The 12,836-nt window shown below is 39.7% G+C and overlaps 1 protein-coding gene across 1 annotated transcript in view; it reads right to left on the bottom strand.

Annotated features, from left to right (window-relative positions):
* The window catches only part of PRDM5 (PR/SET domain 5), a 200,591-nt gene that overhangs the window by 187,156 nt on the left and 599 nt on the right, over positions 1-12,836 (bottom strand). The window lies entirely within an intron of this gene.

Below are 12,836 nucleotides of genomic sequence, written 5' to 3'. Positions count from 1 at the left end.
AATAACAAAAAATCATCTGTGAAAGAGGGAAAGAGTAAGTAAATCACTTAAAAAAAGAATATAACAAACATGGTAATCAGAAGAGAGAAAGGAATGAACAGTTAATTGAACAGACAGCAAAATAAGGAAAATTTAAAAATAAGTTACAACAATATAAAATAAATAATGAGCATAACGAAAGACAAGAATGAAATCAGCTCTATCAGCCATTATGCTAAATATGAAGGAATCAAATTCTCTCATTAAATGAGAGACTGTAACTTTGCATTATAAAATATAATCTAGCTACTTATGATTATGAAAGGTAAAACAAAATGATAAAAGAAATTAATTTAAATGGGTATACAAAGAGATACAAAGAAAGGCAATAGTGTTAATATCAGACAAGAATTAAATTAATGGCTGAAGGCACTAAACAGAATAAAGCAGAATATTATATAGTAATAAAAAATATATTTGTGAAGCTCTAACAGTGAGAAAACAGAAGAATAAAAACACTAAATATGTACAAACTTCCAGTTTTAAAATAAGTCATGGTGATAAACAATATAGCGTCAGGAATATAGTCAATAATATTGTAGTAAGGTTGTACGGTGATAGTGACTATATTTATCGTGGTGAGTAGAGTCATGTACAGAATTGTTTAATCACTATGCTGTATTCCTAAAATGAATATAACATCGTATGCTAATTATATGTCAAAAAATTATTTAAGTGTCGAGTTTTAGGTTATATATATTATTTAAAAATAATTAAAAAGTTAACTAACTTTTCACCAAAATATATATGCATTATATAATATATAGATATATAATATATATACGCATGAAGAACTAGAGTGGGAGATTTTAAAACCTCTACTTCAATATGGAAAGATTTATTAATTAATAAAAATAATAAGTAAGAATATTTTTAAATGCCATTAATTTTAAAACCTATTAAATATCCACCAAGGATATAAAAAGGATATCACTCCTACACCAATACAAAAATGCCAATAAACTACAAAATCCTAACTTTTCTTGAGGAGAGCACTTTCCTCCCTGCTGCCGCAGATCACAGAAGTGACAGCCATCAGTCACCACACAAGCAGGGAAGAACCCAACTAACATTTTAACGGCTAAAGGTACATGTGAGACAGCCTGGCCTTACAGAACCAGTGGAAGCCCCAGACGTAAGGGGAGTTCACACACATGTGCAGAGTCTTCTCCAAAAACCTACCCCACAAGAAAGATTGGGGGACACACAAGGGAAGAGAGAGTCTCCCTCAGGGATGCAAGCATGCAGGAGGGGAACAGCATATGATGCAAGAATGGCACAACACCCCACACACCCTGCCCTGACCTTTCTTCCACATAAAGGAAAGCCTCTAGGCACGGCAGGCAAGAAAAGCAGCACACTGTCACCTCTATGATACAAATAAAGATCAACTGCTGCTGGAAGAAGGGCAGGAAGTAATGCAGGCTCAGGAACTTACACCACAACCATCAGAGGATTCCTACCCTTGGGGAAGGGACAGGAAACACTCTCCAAACAAAACACCAACCTAATAGGAGGCAAGGATTTGGCTCTTATGGAGAAGAGGTAGGAATGCTGAGAAACCCCAACTCCCAGGGCTCAGACTGATAAACCCCGGGGAAGAATGAAGTTGGACAAAGAGAATCTCAAAAAGCAACACACAGCATGGTGAAAACCCTCTGTGGTTCAGGCATTCAAGGAGAAAAGAGCTGAGAGTAAGGGGGCACCTGGGGGCTCAGTCGACTAAGCGTCCAACTTCATTCAGGTCAGGTCATCATCTCACGGTTCATAGGTTTGAGCCCCACAACAGGCTCAGATCCTGGAGCCTACTTCGGATTCTGTGTCCTCCTCTCTCTCTGCCCCTCTCCTGCTCACTCTTGTGTTCTCGCTCTCTCTCTCTCTCTCTCTCTCTCTCTCTCTCTCTCTCTCTCTTTCTCTCTCTCTCTCTCTCTCTCTCTCTCTCTCTCTCAAAAATAAAAACAAAAACACTGGCTCGAACATATAAACTGTGAGATCATGACTCAAGCTAAAATCAAATGTCAAACACTTGGGGTGCCTGGGTGGCTCACTCAGTTAAGCATCTGACTTGGCTCAGAGCATGATCTTCGGTTTGTGGGTTCAAATCCCATGTTGGGCTCTGTACTGACAGGTCAGAGCCTGGAGCCTGCTTTGTATTCTGTGTCTCCCTCTCTTTCTGCCCCTCCCCTGCTCACGTGTGTGTGTGTGTGTGTGTGTGTGTGTGTGTAAAAAAAAAAGAGAGAGCGAGCTGAGAGTACAACAGAAACACTGAGAAAAACCTTGAGCACTCCGGCCACCCCTGATACAAAGCAATTCTAGAAGAATCTAAAGCCTGTGATGTATTGAAGGTAACAATAGCAAAAATTAATGCAAGCCCATTTTAGCTCCTAACTAGATTGATCCAAATTCCCAGCCTGAAAAAAAAAAAGAGGTGTGCATATTTCTAGGCATAAATGCTATTTACTGCATTCTTGACTGTTTCACACATGATGCTGGCATTCAATAAAAACAATAAGACACACAAAAAAGCAAGAGGAAAAAAAAGCCCATTGTGAAGAAGCAATGGAACCAGATTCAGAGATGACACAGATGTTAGGCTTATCAGATAAGGAGTTTAAAAATATATGTCTGATTTGTTAAAAAGAACCTACTAGAGGGATGCCTAGGTGACTCAGTCGGTTAAGCATCTGAACTCTTGATTTCAGCTCAGGTCATTATCTCATGGTTCTTGAGTTTGAACCCAGCATCAGGCTCTGCTCTGATGGTGAAGGGCCTGCTTGGGATTCCCTCTCTCTGACCCTTCCCTGCTCAAACTCAATCAATCTCTCTCTCTCTCTCTCTCTCTCTCTCTCTCTCTCTCTCTCTCTCTCTCTCTCCCTCTCAAAACAAACAAAAATAATCCACTAAAAAACGCAGCTGACATGCATGAATATAGGGAGGATTTCAGCCGAGACATGTCAGCTATAAAATGGAGAGTCCAGCAGAAATACTAGAAATAAAAATCATAATATCAAAAATGAATTCCTTTGACAGAGTCACAAGGAAACCTGGCACAGCTGAGAAAAGAATCAATAAACTTGAAGATAAGGCAAAGAAAAAATTACCTAAACTAAAACACAAATTAAAAAAGAAAAAAAGCAAAGAAAAAGCAGAACAAAGCATATACAGGCTGTGAGACACTGTCAAATAGTCTGACACACATGGAATTGGAGACCTAGAGGAAAGATTATATTAGAAATAAGATTTGAGGGGATAATGTTCAAGAATTTTCCAAAAATAATAAAAGACATCAAACCACACATAAAAGCAAGTTTTTTTAAATCAAAGACACATCATACTTAAATTTCTAAAATTCAAAGAAAACTAGAAAAATCTAGAAAGTAGAGAGAAGTAAAAGACATTATGAACAGAACATAAGACTTACAGCAGACTTTTTGTCAGAAAATATGTAAGCCAAAAAATAAATAAGTAAATAAGCAACATCTATAATGTAGTGGGGGCGGGGGAGAATAAACTGTCAACTTCAAGAATACAGCGAAATACTTTTTCAGAGAAGCAAAAGCCGGGAAATTCATTGGCAGCAACTTGTGCTATTAGAAATATTCAAAGAATATGGTTCAGGCATAAGGAATATGATACCAGACAGAAACTTAGTTAAAAACAAAGAAATTAAGAACTCCAATTGTTAAAAAAATATATATTTATATAACAAAGATAATTTGTCTTATTTTTAATTGTTCTAAAAGCCAACTGATGATCGAAAGGGAAAATATAACAGAAATGTAAGGTTTATAGCATAAAATAAAATAGCTGAAAATAATGACATAAAGGATGGGAAGGAGGACGCGCAGGTACAACAACTATTATCTTAACACCTCTTTGACATCCTCCCTGTGGTCTAACAGAAACCTCAAGATCAACATGCATTCAGGCACCTGGTTCGCTCAGTGGGTTAAGTGACTCTGGATTTTGATACAGGTCATGATCTCACAGTTCTTGAATTAGAGCCCCACATTGGGCTCTGTGCTGAGAGTGTGGAGCCTTCTTGGGATTTTCTCTCTCCCTCTCTCCCTCTCTCTTTGCCCCTCCCCCATTCTCTCTCTCTCTCTCTCTCTCTCTCTCTCTCTCTCTCTCTCTCTCTCTCTCTCAAAAGTAAATAGAGAACCTGGGTGGCTCAGTACATTGAGTATCCAACTTGGCTCAGGTCATGATCACTTGGTTCATGAGTTCGAGCCCCACATAGGGCTGCTGTCAGCGTGGAGCCCGCTTCAGGTCCTCTGTCCCCCTCTCTCTCTGTTCCTCCCCAACTTGTGAGCACACACACACACACACACACACATGCACAGTATGTCTCTCTCCTTCTCAAAAATGAATAAACATTTATAAAATAAACAAACTTAAATCAACATGCCTTCAACTGAGTTCCTGATCCTCTGCCTTCAAACCTGCTCCACACACAACCTTCCCCATCTCAGTGGTTGGCTCACAGTCCAACCCCTCCAATTTCTCACACTAAAATTCTTGGAATCATCTTCGATCCTTCCCTTTCTTTCACCTTTACCCATTAGCATACTCTGTCACTACTCTCTTCAAATACGCTGCCAGCACTGCCACCATGTTGGTCTAAGCCACCATCATCTCCCACCTGGATCATTCCAACAGAATCCTAACAAGTCTTCTAAGTTACACACTTCCCTGTGGCCAACCATTCTCAACATGGCACTCAAGTCAAATCATGTCAAAACCCTGCAGTGGTTCCCCATTTCACTCTAAGTAGACACCTTTACAATGGCCTGGAAGAAAGAAATGTGGCCCTTCGTAGGCTTCCCTTCACTAACTCTCTGACCTCCTCCCCTGGTACCCAGCCCCTGCTCACTCCCTTCCAGCCTCATTGGCCTCCTTGTCCTGGGACACAACAAGCAAACTCCCATCTTAGGGAACTTTGCTCTCGCTGCTGCCTAGAAGGCTCTTCCCCTAGAAATATGTTTGTCTACTTTGCCATGCTATAAGTCACTGCCCAAATCTCCCTTGCTTAGTGAGGACTAACTGGACCACTTATTTATAAAAACATCCCCACACCCATATCCACACACTCTGCCAAGTCATCAATACCCAGCTCTTCTTTTTCTTTTTTCCTTAGCACTTATCACATTTTAACGTAGTATAAAATTTATCTAATATGTACTTTGTTTAGTTTCTGTCTCTTCTCTCTAGAATGCAAGCTCCACAAGGGACAGAATTTATATTTTGTTCACAACTGTATTCATAATGGCCAGTACAGATTTTGGTGATGAAGATATATCTTGAATAACTATGTAAAACAAGACCTGAATAAATGGAAACTGTGGCACGTGGACAACATAAAATATATTGTCATTAAAAAGAATAAATTATAGGGGCACCTGGGTGGCTCAGTCAGTTAAGGTTCTGACTCTTGGTTTTAGCTTGGGTCATGATCTCATGGTTCATGAGTTTGAGCCTCGCATCAGGCTCTTCACTCCACTGTCAGTGCAGAGCCTGCTTGGGATTCTCTCTCTCTCCCTCTCTGTGCCCCTCTCTCACTCTCTCTCTCAAAATAAATAAATAAAACACTAGTAAATAAATATGTACATAAATAAATGAACATTAAAATAATAAATTATAGCCAAAGTAGATTACTTGAAGGGATTTCCATAAGATACTGTTGAATGAGAAATGCTGGATGAGGAAATAAGTTTACTTTGTCATTTTTGTAAAATAATTTTTTAAACTATGAGTGAATGCATGTGCACTTTATCAGTATAGAGCAAAAAAAAGTTTTGTCAGTGAAAAGGATATATGGAATAATCTGAGTTCAAATTCTGATTAATCCACTTATTATTAACATAACCTTCCTCAAAATCAGTCCCTTCATCTATAAAACAAGGACACAATGGCAGGATAAACCCTGCAAACTTGCTGTAGGACATGGGTATGAACCGTGTGAGCATTCAGTGACCGCTGTCTCCATCCTTCACCCTTCTATCCCTAGCAACTAGCCCAGTGCCTAACAACTTCAGGGGCTCAATAAATATTTGTTGAAAATATTAACCATAACTGTTATTATCACACACAAAAAAAACAAAATATGAAGTTTCAGAGAAAACATCCATCTAAGTAGATTATTTACATATTTTAAAATCTATAACAACACCAGGATACACAAAGCTGCTTTGGGTCTCTATCCTAGAGTATAAATGTGTAAACAGAAAAAAAAGATAGCACATATGGCAGGCATCAATGGTGACGACTGTCCCTCTGACTATGTTTCCAGATTACTTATCATCAGCCACCAGGAAATATAAGCAAACATTCACTGGCAGAATTCTAGCTCTAGCATTAAGATCCATTGTTTCTTCACGAGAGGCACCTTTCACGGTGATCAACAAAACACTTGACTCCACAAAATCGCATCTCCTTATATTAACATTTATGCACAGTAATTGTTCCTCTATGCTTTTACTTACTTTTCTTTTTAAGGTAACTCTTTCCCATGTGGTTTTCTAAACCTATACAACTTTCCTTTTTTTTTTTTTAGCTTCTCTTATTTTCATAAACTCAGATTTCAACTTTTTTTCAGGTATTTTTCACTGGGATTTGACTCATAAAATGTCTTTACTGCAAATCCCTCGAAAAGAATCAAGGTGTTTGCCTTGGTTTGAAAGAGAGGGAGCGGATTATCGTGGAAGACATGGGAGCCTCAGAGGCCGCGGTAGCTGAAAAACTCCATGCAAAGCTTCTCTGGGCTCTGGGGTCATAAGAGTGTGGGCGTTAGATTACTTCTGAAGTTCTTCTACTTCCCATGAACATATTTTTTCCTCCCCTTTATAAGGGAACCACTCATCCTCGTTTCATTGCATGAATGACAACTCTGAAGATCTCACCAGAATCAATACTGAAAACAAGGCACAATATTCATCAACGTGGTAGATCTGCAATGGGTACATTTTATCAGGATCAGTGTGTGGGGAACGACTCACCCCAGTTAGTTATCAGAAAATGTTCCACACAATCCAGGCCAAGAATTATACCTTGGGTCCCAGGTAGGATAGTAATGGCTCACCAAAAATATTTACATCCTAATTCCCAGAATCTCTATGTTACTTTACCTAATATAAGAGACTGTGTAGATGTAATTACATTTGGGATACTGAGATGGGGAGATTATCCTGGACTAGCGGGGTCAGCTCAATCCAACCACGAGGGTTCTTATAAGAGAAGCCAGGAAGGTCAGAGTCAGAGAAGGAAATGTGACCACCAAAGCAAAGGTTGGAATGATACTGAGGCAAAAGAATCAGCAAAGGAATGTGGGCAGCCTCCAGGAAACCGCTGAAAGCAAGGAGGTAGACTCTGGAGGCTTTGGAAGGAATCAGCTCAGCCCACTCATTTTAGATTTATATTCTCCAGAACCATAGATAATAAATTTGTATTGCTTTAAACTACAAAACTTGTGATAATTCGTTACAGCAGTAACAGGAAACCCATACCTCAACACTGTCAGTAAGTTTTGTCCAGAAAAGTAGTTGTGTATAAAATCCTAAGGTATCTGACAAAATTTGAACTAGGAACCTTCATTTGTTCATGAGAGAGGCAAAGTGGGACCCTGCCCTAGGGTTCATGGACACAGGATGCCACTCAGGAGCCACTTGAGCAAAAAAAAGCACAAAATTGAGAAGGAAGCGAGAAAGGAACAGAGCTCCCCAGGGGGTCAATTCAGTTGCTGGTGTACAGACAGGTCTTGCCAATGCTATTTACTGCTTCTACTGGAAGTATTTATATGTAGTTATTTCCTTTTTGGCGTTTCTTCAGCTTTCCTGTTCATCTTTGGTTCTTTTTAAAAATACAAACCCACTTTAACTATATTACACTTATGCAGGTTAAAGGGCTTCTAGATATAAAGGAAAATAAATACGTATCTGATTTGGTAAGGTATTAGTCTGCTAGTGAAGAATGAACTGGAAAGGAGAAAAACTTTTAAAGGTCAGCGTAAGGACAACTACAAAAATTTTGACACAAAGTTAATTATCCAGCAAGTGTGCAATCTGTAAACAGGATAATAATAAACCTTCAAAGACTGTTGTACAATAAATGAGATAGCATACACAAGTACACAGTAAACAGAAAACCCAGACTTCAATACTGTGTGCTTGTGTGTGACACTTCCAGGCTACCCACAGTCTCCTCTGTGCAAGGTGGTGCTTTGATGGAAATAGTTAAAAGACTCCCATGGGGAGCCTGAGTGGCTCAGTCAGTTAAGTGTCCAACTCTTGGTTTCAGCTCCAGTCATAATCTCATGGTTTTGTGAGTTCAAGCCCCGCACTGAGCTCCTCCTTGACAGTATAAATCCTACTTGGGATCCTCTCTCTCTCTTCTCTCTCTCTCTCTCCCTCTCTCTCTCTCTCTCTCTCTCTCTCTCTCTCTCTCTGCCTACTCCACCCCCCCATGTTATCTCTGTCTCTCTCAAAATAATTAAACTTAAAAAATAAAAAATAAACAACTCTTTCATCTGCAATATCCCTGACACAAGGTCTAGCCCTCAAAGGACTGTTTCAATTTTATTCCCAACAGTTCTACCTACAAACTGTTCAACTCTATCCAAACAGATTAAGAGCGCAAAATCTGCTCAGACTCACGGAAACCGGTACCAGGTGCACCACTTAGTCTGTGTCACCCAGACAATACTTGAGGTGTCAACCCACTATATATAAAGTTAAAATGCTCAATAATAAAGACAATGTTAACAACAGTAACTTGGCTAACGCCAAGATATTCAACTCTTCCATAAAGCCATCCTGGATTCCCCCAGCATTTTCTGATCACTTACTGTACTGAAAACAGGGTCTGTCCTTCTTCTGAGCTCTTGCAGTACCTCTTATCTCACACAGTCTCACAACCTTACTTTGTTGTCTACCAAAGCGCTAGTCAGTTCGTATGGAAACGATTTCCTTTGCTATCTCTCTGACAAGACTAAAAATGACTATAATTCTGCAATTCCATTCCCTAATACAGTGCCAAGCAAAATCAATCCAGATAAACAGGCTGAAATTCTCTTGATAACCTTCCCCTTTTTACTTGTTTACTGCAGCTCTCCCCACACAAGAAAATAAGTTCCGTGTGAACAAGGACCTTGTCTTACTCACCTGTGTATCCCCAGAGACTAGCGTAGTGCCTGCCACATATGAACACTTAAGTGACTGAAGTCAAAAGGAAAGAAAAGACCAATGCCTGCAAGAAACCTAAAGCGAAGGAGGTCTGGTAGTACTATATTTCCTGCCTTAATCCTTTCCATAAAATCACAGAATCTGAGAACTTGAAGGAACCTTCAAGTTTCACCCTTCTGCTTTTTGGGTTCAAGTACAATGTCAACGACCACCATTCCTGATTAATCCCATTAATTGTCAAGAGGGAAAACGGTCATGATATTAAAAATGTAAAGTACTGAGGTATTTGTTTGCTTAATTTTTTGTATGTATATTTAACGTATTACCTTTGAGTAATATTAATTTTAATCTGCATAGTACTTTATGATATAAAATTACACATCTTTATTGAAGGATTAAACTGTGCTCATATGATAAAACATAGTAAGCACTTAGAACGGAATCTGACACATGGCATGCATAAGTGTCCACTTTAGGGGAGCCTGGGTGGCTCAGTCGGTTAAGCATCCAACTCTTGATTTCGGCTCAAGTCATGATCTCATGATCAGGTTCATGAGTTCAAGCCCCACATCTGAGCCCCATATTACCAGAAGCCTGCTTGGGATTCTCTTTCCGTCTCTCTCCCCCTCCCCCACTGAGTTCTCTATCTCTCTCTCTCAAAATAAATTAATTTAAGAGAAAAGAACTGTCTACCTTATTCTAATCATTAGCAAACTGCAATGTGTATAACTGTGAATAAACTCAGGTCTCCTTTTTCTACTCAAGGGCCTTCCAAGAGTCTCATCCACTCTTTCTCCAAGAACAATTCATGGCTTACATAGAAATAGCTACCAAAAGACCTTCACTTCATCTAAACTCTAATTTCCTAATGGTAAGAAAAGGAAAGGAGGTCCTTTCCTTTTCATCTTATTGTCACTATGCATATTTTCTACAAAAAGAGAGAAAGAGACAGAGAGCTTGTGAGAGAGTATAAGCTCAGGCCTGCAAAAAACAGATTACTGCCAAGGAAAAGCCTAATAGGGCTAAGGTAGAGCCGGGCATTAGGTGATTCTGTTTCCCAGAGAACCCACTCTGGGAAACACTGCAGAAAACGGAGTGGACCTAAAAGAGGTATAAGGGGTCCCACTGTTAAAGAAAAATCAAATCAATCTGATGAATGTAGTAGAGGCAGTGGAGTCTCTAGAAAGATCCCCCAACTTCAGTACCAGTCTGGATTAGATTCTATGAATTTCAAATCAACAGATGGCTTGAACTGCAATTGTTTTCCTTTTTTGTTTGTTTGCTTGTTTGTTTGAGAGAGAGAGCACAAGCAGGGGACAGGAGGGAAAGAGAGAAGGAGACACAGAATCTGAAGCAGGCTCCAGGCCCTGAGCTGTCAGTAAAGAGCCCAAAGCGGGACTCAAACCCACAAACCATGAGACTGTGAACTGAGCCGAAGTTGGACACTTAACCAACTGAGCCACCTAGGTGCCCTGCAATTGTTGTTTTTTTCTTTTAACAGAAGTGTTATACAAGCATGTGTGTTATAAAAGTATGACAAAAATTTGTAATTTCTAACATATACAGTGATATATTCCAACATTTATTTAGAATAGAGCATATGAAAACTTTAAGGTCTTTAACTCCTGAAATTCTGTTTTCTCAGACCCTTGATCCTTGATTTATGGCCAGTAGGCCTATTAAAGGTAACCTGGAAAATATTTAAGAATCAAGAAACTACATGTAAACAGGTAAGGAATGCATGGACATTCAGCTTTGGCTTTGCCATTCAGCTAAGATCTATTCAACTTCAGCTTCCTCCTCAGCCTTTGGAAAGCAAAGGAATTGAAGCCTACTTCAGGGTTATTTCTGGCATCAGTGAACCTGTCCATGATTGATGACCTTGTGATTGAGTATCTTCTTATCATAACTAAATTATGTCGCTAATAGTAGGACATCTGAATTCAATGCAAACATCTGCATATTCACTTGAAATATAGATAAGCATTGTACATGTGACCAGGATGAAAAACTCTGTGTTTCACATGTAGAAATTACAAGAGCCAAGAAAAGATAACTACCTATTTAGTACTACAATAATAAAATAGACTAATATACGGTGATTTGGGAAGCTGCTCATTCTATAGCCAAAAATAATAAACAAAGTCCAAATAATCAAATATGTGGAAAAATAAATTGGAATTTATAAAAATATCAAAAGAAAGTACATTGGCCAGCTGTTTCTAAAACCTAAATAATAAGACAAAATATAGGGATTATGTAATAATTCTAATATTTGTACAACTTTTTAATATGTAACTATTAATAACAATAAACAAAATTATGTTTGAGAATTGTGTTTACTTTTTAAGTAATTAAATTTAGGCCTACTTTCCTGAAAAACCCATTTGGGAATTTTTCATATCCTGTGAGAAAGGCTTAAAAGCAGAATTTCAACTTCTGCTTTGAAGAATGTGGATTTTGACATTTACTTATTTGACAAAAACATCTATTCAGTTCATCTCAAATTCAGATAAAGTGATTACTCTTGGTTTTCTTCCAAACTCCCATTTGAAAAAGCAAATATGGGGTTTGTTTCTTCCAGTTTTACCCTGGGAGATGCTTATAGGTCTTGTTTTCAAGGAAGCCCTCTGAAGCACTTGTCATTTTTCCCCGATCTGATTTATACTCAGATGAAAGGCATCCTGATGTCTCTGGGTGCATTCTGGGAACCTCTTGCTAGCATATCTTTCCTAAACAAGCCTGCTCTTGCCCAAACCTCCATTTTTCAAACAGGTTTGGTGCGGGCATGAACTTGGCAGGGATAGATCTGGAGGGAACATGAGCTCTGGATCTAGAAGCCATAGGTTTGAAGGCTCACTGCAGGAAATTTAACTGTGCATTACTTCTGTTTTTTTCATCTCTCACATGAGGATTAATACTGTTCTCAAGGGAGTTGTGCTGATGACCTTACTAATGTAGGTAAAGTTCCAAACAGTGGCCTTGGCACAAAGTACCTGCTCAATAAACGGTGGTCCTGTGAAACAGCTGTAATGCAAGTCTCATCAAATTCAAAGGTTTGAAATTTTCCAGTTATCTCTCCTCTTAGGCCTGTTTTCAACAACCAACATGTCCAGGCCTTTCCCCCACGTACAGTGCAACGTGCCTGCCTTCCTCTTATGCCTCTAAATTTCTGGAAGGCGAAATCTAGTCGGAGAAAATGCAAAGGCAGAGAAAAAAGATCAGAGATTCTACGATTATCTAGTTGTCACCTCCCAGAATCCACATCACATATTTTGGAAGGAAGGAAAGAACTTCTGAGTGTGTGAATGAAATTCCAAAGCCTGTTTGGCGCTTCGCTCAAACGCCCCCTCACACACCCTGTAGGAGAGCGAAGCGCTTCCGAGCACGTTTCCTCGTCCTAAAGGCAGCGCGGCGGCGGCGGGGCTGCGCGCGCGCCTGTGAAGACACCCGCCCACGCGCGGCTCCGCCAGCGCAAAGACGCAGTCACTCCCAGAACCGCGGGAGAGGGAGGCTCCGTCCCGACTCACTTCCTGAAGGGGAGAGGGAAGACCTCGAGCCGCAGGGCGGCCGGCGGCAGTTCCGCCCCCGGACCGGCCGGTGGCGGAGCGCGCCCCGCAG

Source organism: Suricata suricatta, chromosome 1 (genome assembly GCF_006229205.1).
Source record: "Suricata suricatta isolate VVHF042 chromosome 1, meerkat_22Aug2017_6uvM2_HiC, whole genome shotgun sequence".
In the NCBI taxonomy this organism is placed as follows: domain Eukaryota; kingdom Metazoa; phylum Chordata; class Mammalia; order Carnivora; family Herpestidae; genus Suricata; species Suricata suricatta.
The sequence above is the reverse complement of the archived record's forward strand: the minus strand, read 5'-3'. Positions and strand labels throughout refer to the sequence as shown.